The 13,715-nt window shown below is 49.7% G+C and overlaps 1 pseudogene; it reads right to left on the bottom strand.

Annotated features, from left to right (window-relative positions):
* Nucleotides 1-1,545: 1,545 nt before the first annotated feature.
* On the bottom strand, nucleotides 1,546-12,721 carry LOC133776970 (adenylate kinase isoenzyme 6-like; annotated as a pseudogene).
* Nucleotides 12,722-13,715: the final 994 nt, after the last annotated feature.

Here is a 13,715-nt window from a genome sequence, read left to right on the forward strand (position 1 = left end):
AAGTGCAATAAGGTGACACAGAATGTCCTCTTTGAATAATTATTGAGTGATTGGAGAACACAGCTTGGGTGGGAAATGAATATGGAAAAGGAGGAAAGTTCCCACAGACAAGGGAAGATTGGGTGAGACACAGAGGCAGCAAGTTAGGAGAGGCAAAGAAAAGAAACTTTTTTTAAAAAAATTATTTATTTATTTGAAAGGCAGAGTTATAGAGAGGCAGAGAGAGAGAGAAGTCTTCCATCCACTGGTTCACTCTCCAGATGGCCACAATGGCCAGAGCTGCACCAGTCCAAAGCCAAGAGTTTCTTCTGGCTCTCTGACGTGGATACATGGGCCCAAGGACTTGGGCCATTTTCTGCTGCTTTCCCAGACCACAGCAGAGAGCTGGATTGGAAGTGGAGCAGCCAGGACTCGAATTGGCGCCCACATGGGATGCTGGCACACCAGGCAGCAGCTTTACCCGCTATGCCACAGCAGTGGCCCCAGGAAACATTATTTAGCAGAGGAGCTTCTCCTGCCCTGCCCTGCCCTGTCCTTGGGAAGGTGAACCTTCAAGAATTTCACTTGCCGAACATTTACTTTTCTTTTTATATATATATAAATTTTAAAAAGCAATATTCAGATTTTCTGCATTTTCTTCTGTTATAAACTTAAAAGTTATCCACCCATTTGTTCAGATTTGCTTATTATTTTTCAATCAAAGCATTAAACAATGATAATCTTAATTCTCATTCCTTAATATTATATTCATGATATTTGAGACTGTTCAGCTTTCTCATGGAGAAAAAGAATTCCAGGCATAAACCTTTATGTCATCCATCTGCAATTTCTTTTTTTTTTTTTTTTTGGACAGGCTGAGTGGATAGAGAGACAGAGAGAAAGGTCTTCCTTTTTGCCGTTGGTTCACCCTCCAATGGCTGCTGCGGCCGGCGCATCGTGCTGATCTGAAGCCAGGAGCTAGGTGCTTCTCCTGGTCTCCCATGCGGGTGCAGGGCCCAAGGACCTGGGCCATCCTCCACTGCCTTCCTGGGCCATAGCAGAGAGCTGGCCTGGAAAAGGGGCAACCGGGACTAGAACCCAGTGTGCCAGCGCCGCAAGGTGGAGGATTAGCCTGTTAAGCCACGGCACCGGCCCATCTGCAATTTCTACAAAATGAGCAGAGACAGCAACAAGAGTGATTGAAGGGGCCAGCTTTTTTTGTTTGTTTGTTTTAAGATTTATTTATTTGAAAGAGTTACACAGAGAGGGGAGAGGCAGAGAAAGAGAGATTCTATCCGCTGGTTCACTCCCCTTTGGCCGCAACAGCCGGAGCTGCGCTGATCTGCAACCAGGAGCCAGGAGTTTCTTCCTGGCCTCCCATGCTGGTGCAGGGGCCCAAGGACCTGGGCTGCCATCTACTGCTTTCCCAGGCCATAGCAGAGAGCTGGATGGGAAGTGGAGCAGCCGGGTCTTGAACCAGCGCCCATATGGGATACTGGCACTTCAGGCCAGGGTGTTAACCCGCTGTGCCACAGCACCAGCCCCAGAAGGGGCCAGTTTTGTAAGTCAAGAGTTATAATCCTTGATCCACTGCTCAATCCACTTCAAGATCTGACTTATGTTATCTTCTAGTTTTTCTGGTTTATTGCTGCGCAACTGATGCATAATTTCTTCCTTGTACAACTCCGTCGCTTCTTCGTAAAGAACTTGAAAAATCTCACACTCAATATTGTCATTTATTTTCTTCTCACTGTAACCCCTTGTCTCCAGTCTTTTGTTCAACACACGGGTATCTGTTCTCAGCACAAAAACTATATGAAACCAGTGTTCATGAAGAAATCACAGCCGTAGTAATCAACAATAGCTCCACCATCTCTCATTTGGTTATCTAACTCATTACTCTATCTTTATCTAAAATAGGACAATTATACTCTTCATCAAAGCTATCATATAATTCCCCTTCTTGAGCTAAACCACCCACATTAACATATTTCAGTCCTGATCTTGATGCAAGCCCTCTGCCCGGTGTGGTTTTCCCAACCCCTGGTGTCCTGGCAAGCAGAATGTTCTGCAGCAGCTTAGTCCTCCTGGCGCAGACTCCAGGTGCCTCCTCCTGCGCTTCCTACGCTCAAACCATTCACTTTCCACAGGCGTCATCAGCAAGTAGGCTGTGCTGCAAACCCCAAGACTTGGTAGGAAACTTCTGTATGGAAGGGGTCAACTTTTAAAAAGAGGCACAATGATGGGGAGAGTTCTCACCCTAGTCACTCGACAAACATTTACTGAGCACCTGCTAGGAGAATATAAAGGATGGGGGAGAAATTCCTGCTTTGTGTGCTTGCTTTCTAGAAGAGACCACAAAGCAAAATCTCAGTAGCCAGACCTGACCAGGCTGAAGCCAAGAGCCTGGAACTCCTCCTGGATTTCCCGCGTAGGTGGCAGGAACCCATCATCTGCTGCCTTCCAGGGACATTAGCAGGATGCTGTATTGAAAGCAGGGAACCCCAACACTGCTGGCACTTGGATATGGGGTGCAGGCATCCCAAGCAGCAGCCTAACCCTGCACCAGAGTTCTTGCCCTCAGACTTTTTTTTTCTTAAACATTTATTTATTTGAAAGTCAGAGTTACACACAGAGAGAAGGAGAGGCAGAGAGAGAGAGGTCTTCCGTCCATTAGTTCACTCCCCAGTTGGCCGCAACAGTCAGAGCTGCACCAATCCAAAGCCAGGAGGCAGGAGCTTCTTCCAGGTCTCCACGTGGGTGTAGGGGCCCAAGGACTGGGGCCATCTTCCACTGCTTTCCCAGGCCATAGCAGAGCTGGATTGGAAGAGGAGCCACTGGAACTCGAACCGATGCCCATATGGGATGATGGCACTGCAGGCGACGGCTTTACCCGCTAAGCCACAGCGCCAGCCCAGCCCCACCCCCTCAGACTTTTGATCCCGTGAATCAGTACAGGGCCTGACATGAGGTTGCCGAAGTTCTGTTTTGCTTACAGAGAACTCTCTTTGTTGCCCTGATTTGTCTCAGTTCACCTCTGAGTGAACAGTCGCTAGCATCACCACTGGACTTCTTTGGGAGACACAGCCTTCAAGTACTGTTGCAGACCGAGAATTAGAGGCAGGCTTTGAGTGGATAGTATTTGTTTGGGTAGAGGTAAGTCAGAATTGATCATATTCTTCAAAAAACTAATTTGCTGCTTGCAGGCTGACTATACCTGCAACACTCCTGTGGCTCAGGTGTCCTGTGGGTTTGCTGAGATCTGTAATACTGAAAAGCCTGTGGTTTGTCAAGTCTCCTACCATTTTTTTCTTTGAACTATTAACTTTTATTTACAGGAGACCATAACATGATTACTTTGGATAAATGCCTTTCCATTAGCATGAAAGTTCTGAGTATTCAGTTACAAAGATGGCCATCTAGTTCAGAAGTTGGCAGACTACAGCCTATAGTTCAAATCCAGCTGACTGGTTACTCTATGGCTCACAGCTAAAAATTTGTGGTGTTTATATCTTTTAAAGATTGGGGGTGAGGGAAAGAGCACTTCCTAACACATGAAAACTGCAGAAATTCAAGTTTCCATCTCATAAATAAAATGTCATTAAAACAACCGTGCTTGTTTATGTTTTGTCTATTGTTGCTTTCACAGTACAGTGGCAAAATTGAGTGTGTATGTGTGGAATATAGTTAAGAATTGCTCTTAACCCAAGGAGAGGTCTGTCCTTTGCCCTTTTCTCCTGGGATGTAACCTCTAGCCTCCAGGAATGTCCTAATGTGTGTCTTTGTTTGCCTGGATCTTTAAGCCATACCAGGTAGTGACAGTGTGAATTATGATGGGAGCTACTTGTTACCAGCTCAACCTCTGGGGGGACTGGAGACAAAAAGCCAGCCCTGGAGGGGTTAACTGTTATTTGTTTATTTAGAAGGCAAAGTTAGCGATCTTCTTTCCATTGGTTCACTCAAGTGGCCAGAATTGCCAGGGCTGGGCCAGGCTGAAGCCGGGAGCTGAGAACTTTCCAGATCTCCCACAGGATGCAGGGGCCCACGCATTGGCTGTCTTCTGCTGCTTTTCCAAGCATGTTATCAGGGAGCTGGATCTGAAGTAGAAAGGCCGGGGCTTGAACCAACATTCAAATGAAATGCCTGTGTCCTGTGTCGCAGGTGCCCATGATGCCGGCCGCTGTTTAATTGATTTCCTTTCACTGTAATAAAGCGTAGCTGAGTATACCAACATTCAGTGAGTTCTGTGAGTCCTTCTAGCAAATTAGGCAGCCTCTGGGTATTCTTGGGGCTCCCTGAATTTGTGATTGACACCTGGGTTCTGCCTTGAGCGAGGCCGTGGGAGACACCGCTTCACGTTGCTGCATGGGGGACTACAGATGGCAGTGGTGAGGATTGAACTGCACAGGGCTTTCAGTGCCACCCTCAAGCTACACTCTTGTATTTCTCACTTCAAATATCGCACCTTTGAGGCACAGGGCGTTGTGGATTGTTTTCCTCTGAATTAAATGGGGAGTGTTGCTTGCATTCTGAAATCATGTCCTTTGTATGCTAAAAGGACACAGTAGACCTCAGTATTACCCAACTAAGCACACATCACAGTCCCATCTCTGGGGAAGAGTCAGAAAAAATCCAGCACTTGTAAGCAGACTTTGTCACAGCAGGTTTTCTTCATAAAAAATTAAATGAGGCTACAACTAAAGTCAGTCTTCCAAGTGACTTGTCTGTTAGCCACGTAGGGGAGGCCAGAGGACAGTGATGGTTAATTAAACCACGTTTGTTCCCAGTGCTGTGTGACCAGGCAGTTAAAGTTTAGGCGAGCTGGAACAATTGTTCCCCTGAATGTAACCCTGTCTCTTTAACTGTCCATGTGATTCACCCACCTTCCCAGGATGCACAAGTTGCATCTGGGGCCAGGCACATGCTCAGACCCCACCCTGGTTGTATATCCTTTGTGAGGGTACCACACACTTCCTTATAAAAAGAGGTGGAAGACGGGAGAGAAGCCGCCACAGGCCCTGCTCGGAAGTACTGCTCTTGTTTTCTCTCCACTGAAGGCTCATCTCAGACAAACCACTCCATTTTCACTCAAAGGTACCATTCTTCGTTTTTTTGCCTTCATTTTCAGGCAACCCGTGGGCCCCCTCATATTGGGTATTCTCTGTGTGGGGCAGCCCCACATTCATTAATGTATGTTTATTCCCTCACTGTTAAATAAATGCTTTTCCTATTCACACAACACTAGACTCTGCTTAGTATTTCTGTCTGCAGGAGGCAAGAACCTGGATTGGAAATTCATACATTCATGGTCCACATCTCCAGTGTGGCACAGGAGGCCGCACTGCCATCTGGGATGCCAGCATGCCATTCAGAGTGCTGTTCAAGTCCTGCCTGTGCTTCCAATCCAGCTTCCTGCTCTGTGCCTGGGAGGCAGGAGACGACGGCCCAAGTGTTTGGATCTCTGCCTCCCATGTGGAAGACCCAGAAGGACTTCCTGGCTCCTGGCTTTCGCGGGACCCAGGGCATTAGGGTATGGAAGGTGGATTGATCTCTCCCTCTCTGTCACTCTGTCAAATAAACCTTTCAAATAAATTAATCTTGGCTGGCGCCACCGCTCACTAGGCTAGTCCTCCGTCTGCGGCGCCGGCACCCCAAGCACTTGAGCCATTACCCGCTGCCTTCCCAGGCTCAGCAGCAGGGATCAGAAGATCAGTTGGGATGCAAATCAGCACATTGATAGGAGATGATAAAGTCACTTTTATGGGCTTAATCATTATGATGTTCATGAATGTTGGTCAGAATGAAGAGCCTAGTGTCCGGACTTGCCCCACCCCAGGGCAGTCTAAACAGTACAGAACAGACTGGAGATGTGCACCCTTGGCTCACAAACACTTTTATCTCCCTGAGACAAGTCCTGGGCCGTCTGCTCCTCACCTGCTGCTGTCCTGGGTTCCACTCACCTTTACTGTCCCAGCGTACTGGAGTGGGGAAGCCTCCATTGTACTTCACTCCCCCCCCCCCGCCGGTGGTTGGGTACGGGCGCCACTTTGGTCTCCTGGGCAGGACATGACAACCAAGTTGGTAGGGCTGAAGCTTGCTGGGTGGGCACTTAGCAGGATGAGGCTCTTGCCCACCTGGACGCTACCCTAGTTTCCAGACTTTCCCCTCTCTTTAAACTGAACTAAAGCCCTCACTTTCCTATGCACCTTTCGCACTAAGTAAAAGCCTAAAATGTACCATGCTGCCTCATCTATCGATGCCGGTATTTAGAATTCTTCTCTAAATATTAGGCAAGAACCCTCTCAGGCTTATTAATATTGGGGATTTATTAATAAGCATATGGTGATACTGTATGGCACCCCAAGTCCTGGTAACATATGTGGCATCCCAGGTGGTGTTTCTGGGGAGTTTTAAGGGCCACATTTTGAGATATATTTCAGGGAGTCATTTCCGATATCAAAGGAAGCTGTAGAACATGAACTAGCAAGTAAAAGCACCATGATGCTTGGAGAGAGATTTTTCTATTTCTCACCTTTGGTGACACTTCGCTTTTTGAACAAGGGATCTCTCATTTTCATGTTGCACTGGACCTTGCAAATGAGCTGACCTACCCTGCATTTTTTTGTTTCAAAGTGAAGATAACAGCTGCCTTCTCAGACTGCTGTAAAGATAATGAATTAAGATGAAAGAATCCAGGCTGGCACTGTGGTATAGCGGGTAAAGCCGCCGCCTGCAGTGCCAGCATCCCATATTGGCGCTGGTTCGAGTCCCAGCTGCTCCTCTTCCAATCCAGCTCTCTGCTGTGGCCTGGGAAGGCAGTAGAAGATGGCTTAAGCCCGTGGGCCCCTGCACCCAACGTGGGTGACCCAGAGGAAGCTCCTGGCTCCTAGCTTTGGATTGATTGGCCATTGCAGCCATTTGAGTAGTGAACCAGAGGATGGAGGACTGACCTCTCTCTCTACCTCTGCCTCTTTGTAACTCTGCCTTTCAAATAAGTAAATAAATCTTAAAAAAAAAAAAAAAAAAGAATCATACCATACCTGGATCTGGGTTTGTACAGCACTTGAGTTTATGCATAATTTCAAATGCTATTCTTTTGCTGTACATGAAATGGACAGATGGGTTGGGTTAAGTATTTTGTATTTTTGGCTGAAAGAGGAAAGCCCAAGAGGTAACCAAATTCAGATATATAGTGCAGGTGGTTCCAGGAGTCTGTATAGTGGGGTTTGTTGTTGTTTTTCTTTAAAAGAGAAACAGAGACAGATCCTCCAACCATTGCTTTATGCCCCCCAAATTCTTTCAAAGCCAGGATTGATGGCCACACCCAAGCCAAGAGCCTGGGTTTCTGACTGGAATGGCAGGCACCCAAGTACTTAGCCATCATCTGCGGGCTCCCAGAGTGCACATAGGCAAGAAACTGGATCAGAAATGGAGTAACCAGGACTCAAAAACCAAGCACTCAGATAAGAGATGTGAGCAACTCAAGCGTGACAGTCACTGCACCGAACACCTGCCCCAGTAGAAACATCAGTGTGATGAGGGTATTAGTTGTCCTGGTCCACCAGGTGTGCATAAAACAGGTCGTCAGCCCTTTATGCTAGAATATCCAGGAGCCCACTCTGCCTTTCCAGTGAATAAATGCATGTTTAAAGAAAACAGTTCTCAGCCGGCGCCGCGGCTCACTAGGCTAAACCTCCGCCTTGCGGCGCTGGCACACCAGGTTCTAGTCCCGGTCGGGGTACCGGATTCTATCCCGGTTGCCCCTCTTCCAGGCCAGCTCTCTGCTGTGGCCAGGGAATGCAGTGGAGGATGGCCCAAGTGCTTGGGCCCTGCACCCACATGGGAGACCAGGAGAAGCACCTGGCTCCTGGCTTCAAATCAGCGCAGTGCACCAGCCGCGGCGGCCATTGGAGGGTGAACCAATGGCAAAAGGAAGACCTTTCTCTCTGTCTCTCTCTCTCTCTCTCTCTCACTGTCCACTCTGCCTGTCAAAAAAAAAAAAAAAGAAAGAAAGAAAGAAAACAGTTCTCTTTAAAGCAGACAAAAGTTCACTAAGATGGAATAAGTTCGAGAAATCTGTTATCAGACCAAAATTAGGGCTAGGCTGCTGGACACTGGAGAGTCAGTGCACCAGAGCCCACAGGGTTGGGGTGGGGGTGCACCTGGAGGAAGGAAGACCTGGTCCCAAAGAGGATCTTCCCGGCCTGGGCAGGTTTACGACAAAGAGAAAGGAGGGGCGGGCAAGGTGGTTGAACAGGTTTCTTTGTTATGAAATCAAGAGGAAACCCCAGGGTCTGGCACAAATTCCTCTGTTCTCTGGAATCTGTTATTTGCTTAGTTTTTGTTAATTAGGAGCTGCAAAGAAGAGGAAGATGTATTTTTTCCACAGCCGCAAATGTGGGGCTACCCCCAAGGTTAGAGCTGAGGAGAAGGAAGTGCAAGGCACTTGCCCTGTTGTACATAGTGACTATAGTTAGTAACAATATACTGCATACTTGAAAATTGCTGAGAGTGGATTTTTTTTAAAGATTTTATTTATTTATTTGCGAGGAGGAGATAACAGAGATCTTCCACTCGCTGATTCACTCCCCAGTTGGCCTCAACTGCTAGAACTGAGCCGATCCGAAGCCAGCAGCCAGGAGCCTCCCCTGGGTCTTCCATGCTGGTGCAGGGGCCCAAAGACTTGGGCCATCCTCTACTGCTCTCCCAAGCCATAGCAGGGAGCTGGATCGGAAGGAGTAGCCAGGACTAGAAATGGCACCCAAATGGGATGCCAGCACTGCAGGAGGAGAATTAACCTACTGTACCACAGCGCCAGCCCCTACATAGTGGATTTTAAGTGCTCTCGCACCAAAGAAAAGAGAGAGAAGTAGATGAGGTAATGCATATGTTAATTAGCTTGCTTTAGCCATTCCACAGTGTATATATACAAAAGGTCTTTTAAAAGTTCATGAAAGGCCAGCACTGCGTCTCACTAGGCTAATCCTCCACCTGCGGTGCTGGTACTCCAGGTTCTAGTCCTGGTTAGGGCGCCGGATTCTGTCCCGGTTGCTCCTCTTCCAGTCCAGCTCTCTGCTGTGGCCCGGGAAGACAGTGGACGATGGCCCAGGTCCTTGGGCCCTGCACCCGCATTGGAGACCAGGAGGAAGCACCTGGCTCCTGGCTTCGGATCAGCGCAGTGCACCGGCCGTAGCAGCCATTTGGGGGGTGAACCAACGGAAGGAAGACCTTTCTCTCTGTCTCTCTCTCTCTCACTGTCTAACTCTGCCTGTCAAAAAAAAAAAAAAAAAGTTCGTGAAAAATGCATATGATGAAAAAAATGCCATGGGTCTCCAAATGTTTGCAGCAAAATGAGCTTATCTTTTAATTCCATTTTTTCATGATTTTTGAGGTGCACTTGTACGTTTCCATTCCATTAAAACAAAAGTTGTATGGGGTTTTGTTTGTTTGTTTGTTTGATCTCTGTGAGGTGAGCTCAATCGCCAGAGCATTTCAGTTTTACCTGGGACCAGCCCTGACCCCACTTGGTGAGTTTTCTTTTTGAAAGGCAAAATTCCTTTCCTGGACACCTGCCCTGCGCCTGCCCACAGGGGCAGTGGAGACGCAAAGAGCTCTGTGCCCAGGGCCTGCCTTTGCTCAGTGCCCAGGCTGAGCACTCACTCAAATGCAGGATTTGCCCCTTTTCACCACGGGCTGAGAAGTGCGGTATTAGATTTACAGGTAGACATCGCTCCATTGCAATGCACGATTCCATGCAAATTCTCTCCGACTTAGCTCAGCCTGCGGGCTGAGAATTCTTCAGTGTGAGTCTCCTGCTACTTTCCCTGAATTCCTAGGCTGGGATAACCCCTGCCTAATTAACCTTTCCCATTAGGTATCAAACTCACTGTACCCTCCCCGCCCCCACCTCGGGCTTCCTGCGCACCTGGCGCCACACTTCCCTCCCCTCCCCCATCCATCAGCAAGTCCTGTCCACCCCAGGTGCCCCTCCATCATCTCCCCAGAATCCAGCTTCCTTATGGTGGCCTTCGAAGCACTGCCTGCCTCCCTCCCCCTGGCTGCCTTAGGCAAACCCGGCCAAGCCCTCCTCGGGACTCAGGCTGTTCCCTCTGCCCAGCATTCTGTGTCCAGCCCCCCACAGGGCGGGCGGCTGCTTAGCCTTTTGGTTTCCACCTGGCCATCACATCTCTGCTTCCTTCCCGGTGTCAGCCTTGCTGTTTTTCCTTTTCTTGTTGGCTTGGATTTTCTGTTGCCCCTGCAATCTTGTGAACTCCATGAGGACAGGACCGAGTCTGCCCTGTAGCCTCGGAGTCTGGAGCATGCCTGGGTTTGTGGACAAGCTCAAAATTGGCAGAGTAAACTAAAGACATGTAATTCTTTGTACAGGTAGAAGAAATAAAGCTTTTTAAAAGTTAAGAATACAGGACAGTTCCTTGGCATTTTATAATGGAGAAAAAGATGGCGCGGTCCCCATGGAAGGACTGTATCATCTACAAAGCCAGGAATGGGAGAAAATGTGTGTGTGACAAGGAGGTGTTAGGCAAACTGAGCCGTGCTCTGGACTGGCCTCAAAGCTGCTGCTGTTACCAGTCATGGGGGGGGGGGGGGGGGGGGGTGCAGGAGTGAGTGGGTTCTTTTCCTCAGCTTAGTATAAAATAAAAAGCCGGCCGGCGCCGCGGCTCACTAGGCTAATCCTCCGCCTTGCGGAGGGTTCTAGTCCCGGTCGGGGCACCGGATTCTGTCCCGGTTGCCCCTCTTCCAGGCCAGCTCTCTGCTGTGGCCAGGGAGTGCAGTGGAGGATGGCCCAAGTCCTTGGGCCCTGCACCCCATGGGAGACCAGGAGAAGCACCTGGCTCCTGCCATCGGATCAGCGCGGTGCGCCGCCCGCAGCGCGCCTACTGCGGCGGCCATTGGAGGGTGAACCAACGGCAAAGGAAGACCTTTCTGTCTCTCTCTCTCACTGTCCACTCTGCCTGTCAAAAATAAATAAATAAATAAAATAAAATAAAAAGCCAGGATTTTTTTTTTTTTTTTTGACAGGCAGAGTGGACAGTAGAGAGAGACAGACAGAAAGGTCTTCCTTTTGCCGTTGGTTCACCCTCCAATGGCCGCCGCGGTAGCGCGCTGCGGCCGGCGCACTGCGCTGTTCCGAAGGCAGGAGCCAGGTGCTTCTCCTGGTCTCCCATGGGGTGCAGGGCCCAAGCACTTGGGCCATCGTCCACTGCACTCCCTGGCCACAGCAGAGAGCTGGCCTGGAAGAGGGGCAACCGGGACAGGATCGGTGCCCCGACCGGGACTAGAACCCGGTGTGCCGGCGCCGCAAGGCGGAGGATTAGCCTGTTGAGCCACGGCGCCGGCCTAAAAGCCAGGAAATTATTTGCAAAGAGGCGTGCACTTTTACTTGACAGAAAAGAAACTTTCGTTTGATGGGCAAGTGATCGTGTTCATCCGCTCGTCAGCTAAAACAAAATGTTACAAAAACTAGTGACAGTCACGTATGAATTGTATTGGAAAGGAGAAGCAAATGAGAGACAAATGAGAAGCAAGGTAACCGGTCGGGACCGGCCACCGATTCGGGACCAACACTCCTTACCAGAGTGCAGCCCCCAACAGCGGGTTACACAGCTTCTTACAGTATTCTGTCCTCTAGGGCTCACAATTTCGAACCAGGCCCCTGGTATGCAGTGAACAATAAAAAAGAAAACCAGAATATAGTTGTAAGATAACAGTTAACAACAACAAACCCAATAACAGATCCAAGATATGGTCGTAAGATAATGGTGAAGGACACATTTTGGTCAACCTAGTTCCTGGGAATTGAGCCCACGTGGTTTCACAAGATATACCCTTAGCCGTTAGGAGGCAAAGCTAATATGTACAGAGGCAAGAGATCTACAATTAGCTTTTAGCCCACTCGCTCCAGTTTTATTCTGATTTTACAACAGAAAAGCATCTGGCCCCAGGGGAGACCAGGCAGAGGCCAAGCGGGACATTGGCTTTGAGGAAGGGTCCTGGGTCTTAAAGGTGTTACTGTGGTTTTGGTCTTTTTCTCCTTCAGGTCATTCTGTGGGGATGCCCATTGGAAGGGGGTTTCACATACTGTATGTTGATTGGCTTGGGGATCATGGAGATGGGAAGGGGTCCCCTGAAGCCAGTGTGACTCTCCCCAGGGGCTCAGCCCCTTCCTCCACCAGCTCTGAGTGGCACACCCTGGAGGTGTGACTTAGAGCCACAAGGTCACATGTGCAGCACAAGAAGCAGTAGTAGGGGAGATGCCAGTGGGTCTGGAGATGGGCTTTCCAGCCACAGCTGACAGCTTGCTTGTGGAGGACATACTACCTATGTCTGAGGGGGCCCACAGACCACCCCCCCACACCAGCCCCACAGGACGGCCTCACTGACCAGAACCTGAACTTGGCCTGCCTTTGAGGACTGGACAGCCCCCTCCACACTGGGCAGACCCCTGTGGGCGAGGCAGGGAGTCTGGTTGGGAGAGGGAGCTAAGGCCTGCCATCACCCAAGTCACGGGCACCGCCCAAGTCCCATCACCTCCGTGTTGATTCAACACCCACTCCTCGTGGGGCTCAGCCCCACCTTCTGCCATGGCTCTATCCTGGGACCACCCCAAAGCCCGTCCCCTGTGGCTCTTCACAGGCCCTGCCCTGAGCACCACCTCTCCCTGTAAAAATTCAGCCTCAGCCCCAGGGGTGGGCAGTTCCCTCTCGAGCTTGCCCACACTCATGTCTGGAGCTGGAGTTGGGAGCTGAGGACTCAATCCAGGTCTCTCATGTGGGTGGCAGGAGCGCAGTTTGTTAGTAAAATGGCGCAGTCTTAGCTGTGGCACGATCTACTCCCCAGGTACCATCTTAGCATCGTAGGCTCCGAGAGGAGAGGCAGGAAAGAAGGATCTCTCCCTTCCAGCCTGCAGGTGAAGCCCCTGGATCCCAGCAGGTGGAGGAAAGCCTTGTCCAGAGGCAGAGACCCCGGGGGCAGAGTGGGGATAAAGCAGGTGCCAACCCTTCTTCACGTCTCTTCTCCTCCTGCCTGTTACAGCCACGGCAGCCGGGTGTCATTCAGTTTCTCCAGGTCTCCAGCCCTTAATAAGGAGCTGCCGACCTTTACACACCCCGCACTTCCATGTTCTGGTCCATGCAGAACCCCGGGGTTTCCCTTTGCGGGTGCCGGAGACCCTGCCCTTTGACATAAAAGCAGCCAATTGCTTCTGTTTTTCCTCTGGAAACCATCACTGAGAGAAGTAACTTTATACAGTGTAGGCCGCTTGGGAACTGGTGTGGTTTTTTGTTTGTTCCTTACCTATTTGTTTAATAATTGACCAATTATCTTTTTTCTTTTTCTTTTTTTTTTTTTTTGACAGGCAGAGTTAGACAGTGCGAGACACAGAGAGAAAGGTCTTCCTTTTTTTTTTTTTTTTTTTTCATTGGTTCACCCCCCAAATGGCTGCTATGGCTGGCACTGTGCCGATCCAAAGCCAGGAACCAGGTGCTTCGTCCTGGTCTCCCATGCGGGTGCAGGGCCCAAGCACCTGGGCCATCCTCCACTGCCTTCCTGGGCCACAGCAGAGAGCTGGACTGGAAGAAAAGCAACCAGGACAGAACCGGCGCCCCAACCGGTACTAGAACCTGGGGTGCCGGTGCCACAGGCGGAGGATTGGCCTAGTGAGCCACGGCGCCAGCCAGATCAATTATCTTTTAAAAAATAATGTTGAAACAGCTGCC

This window comes from Lepus europaeus, chromosome 18 (assembly GCF_033115175.1).
Source record: "Lepus europaeus isolate LE1 chromosome 18, mLepTim1.pri, whole genome shotgun sequence".
NCBI classification, from domain to species: Eukaryota; Metazoa; Chordata; class Mammalia; order Lagomorpha; family Leporidae; genus Lepus; species Lepus europaeus.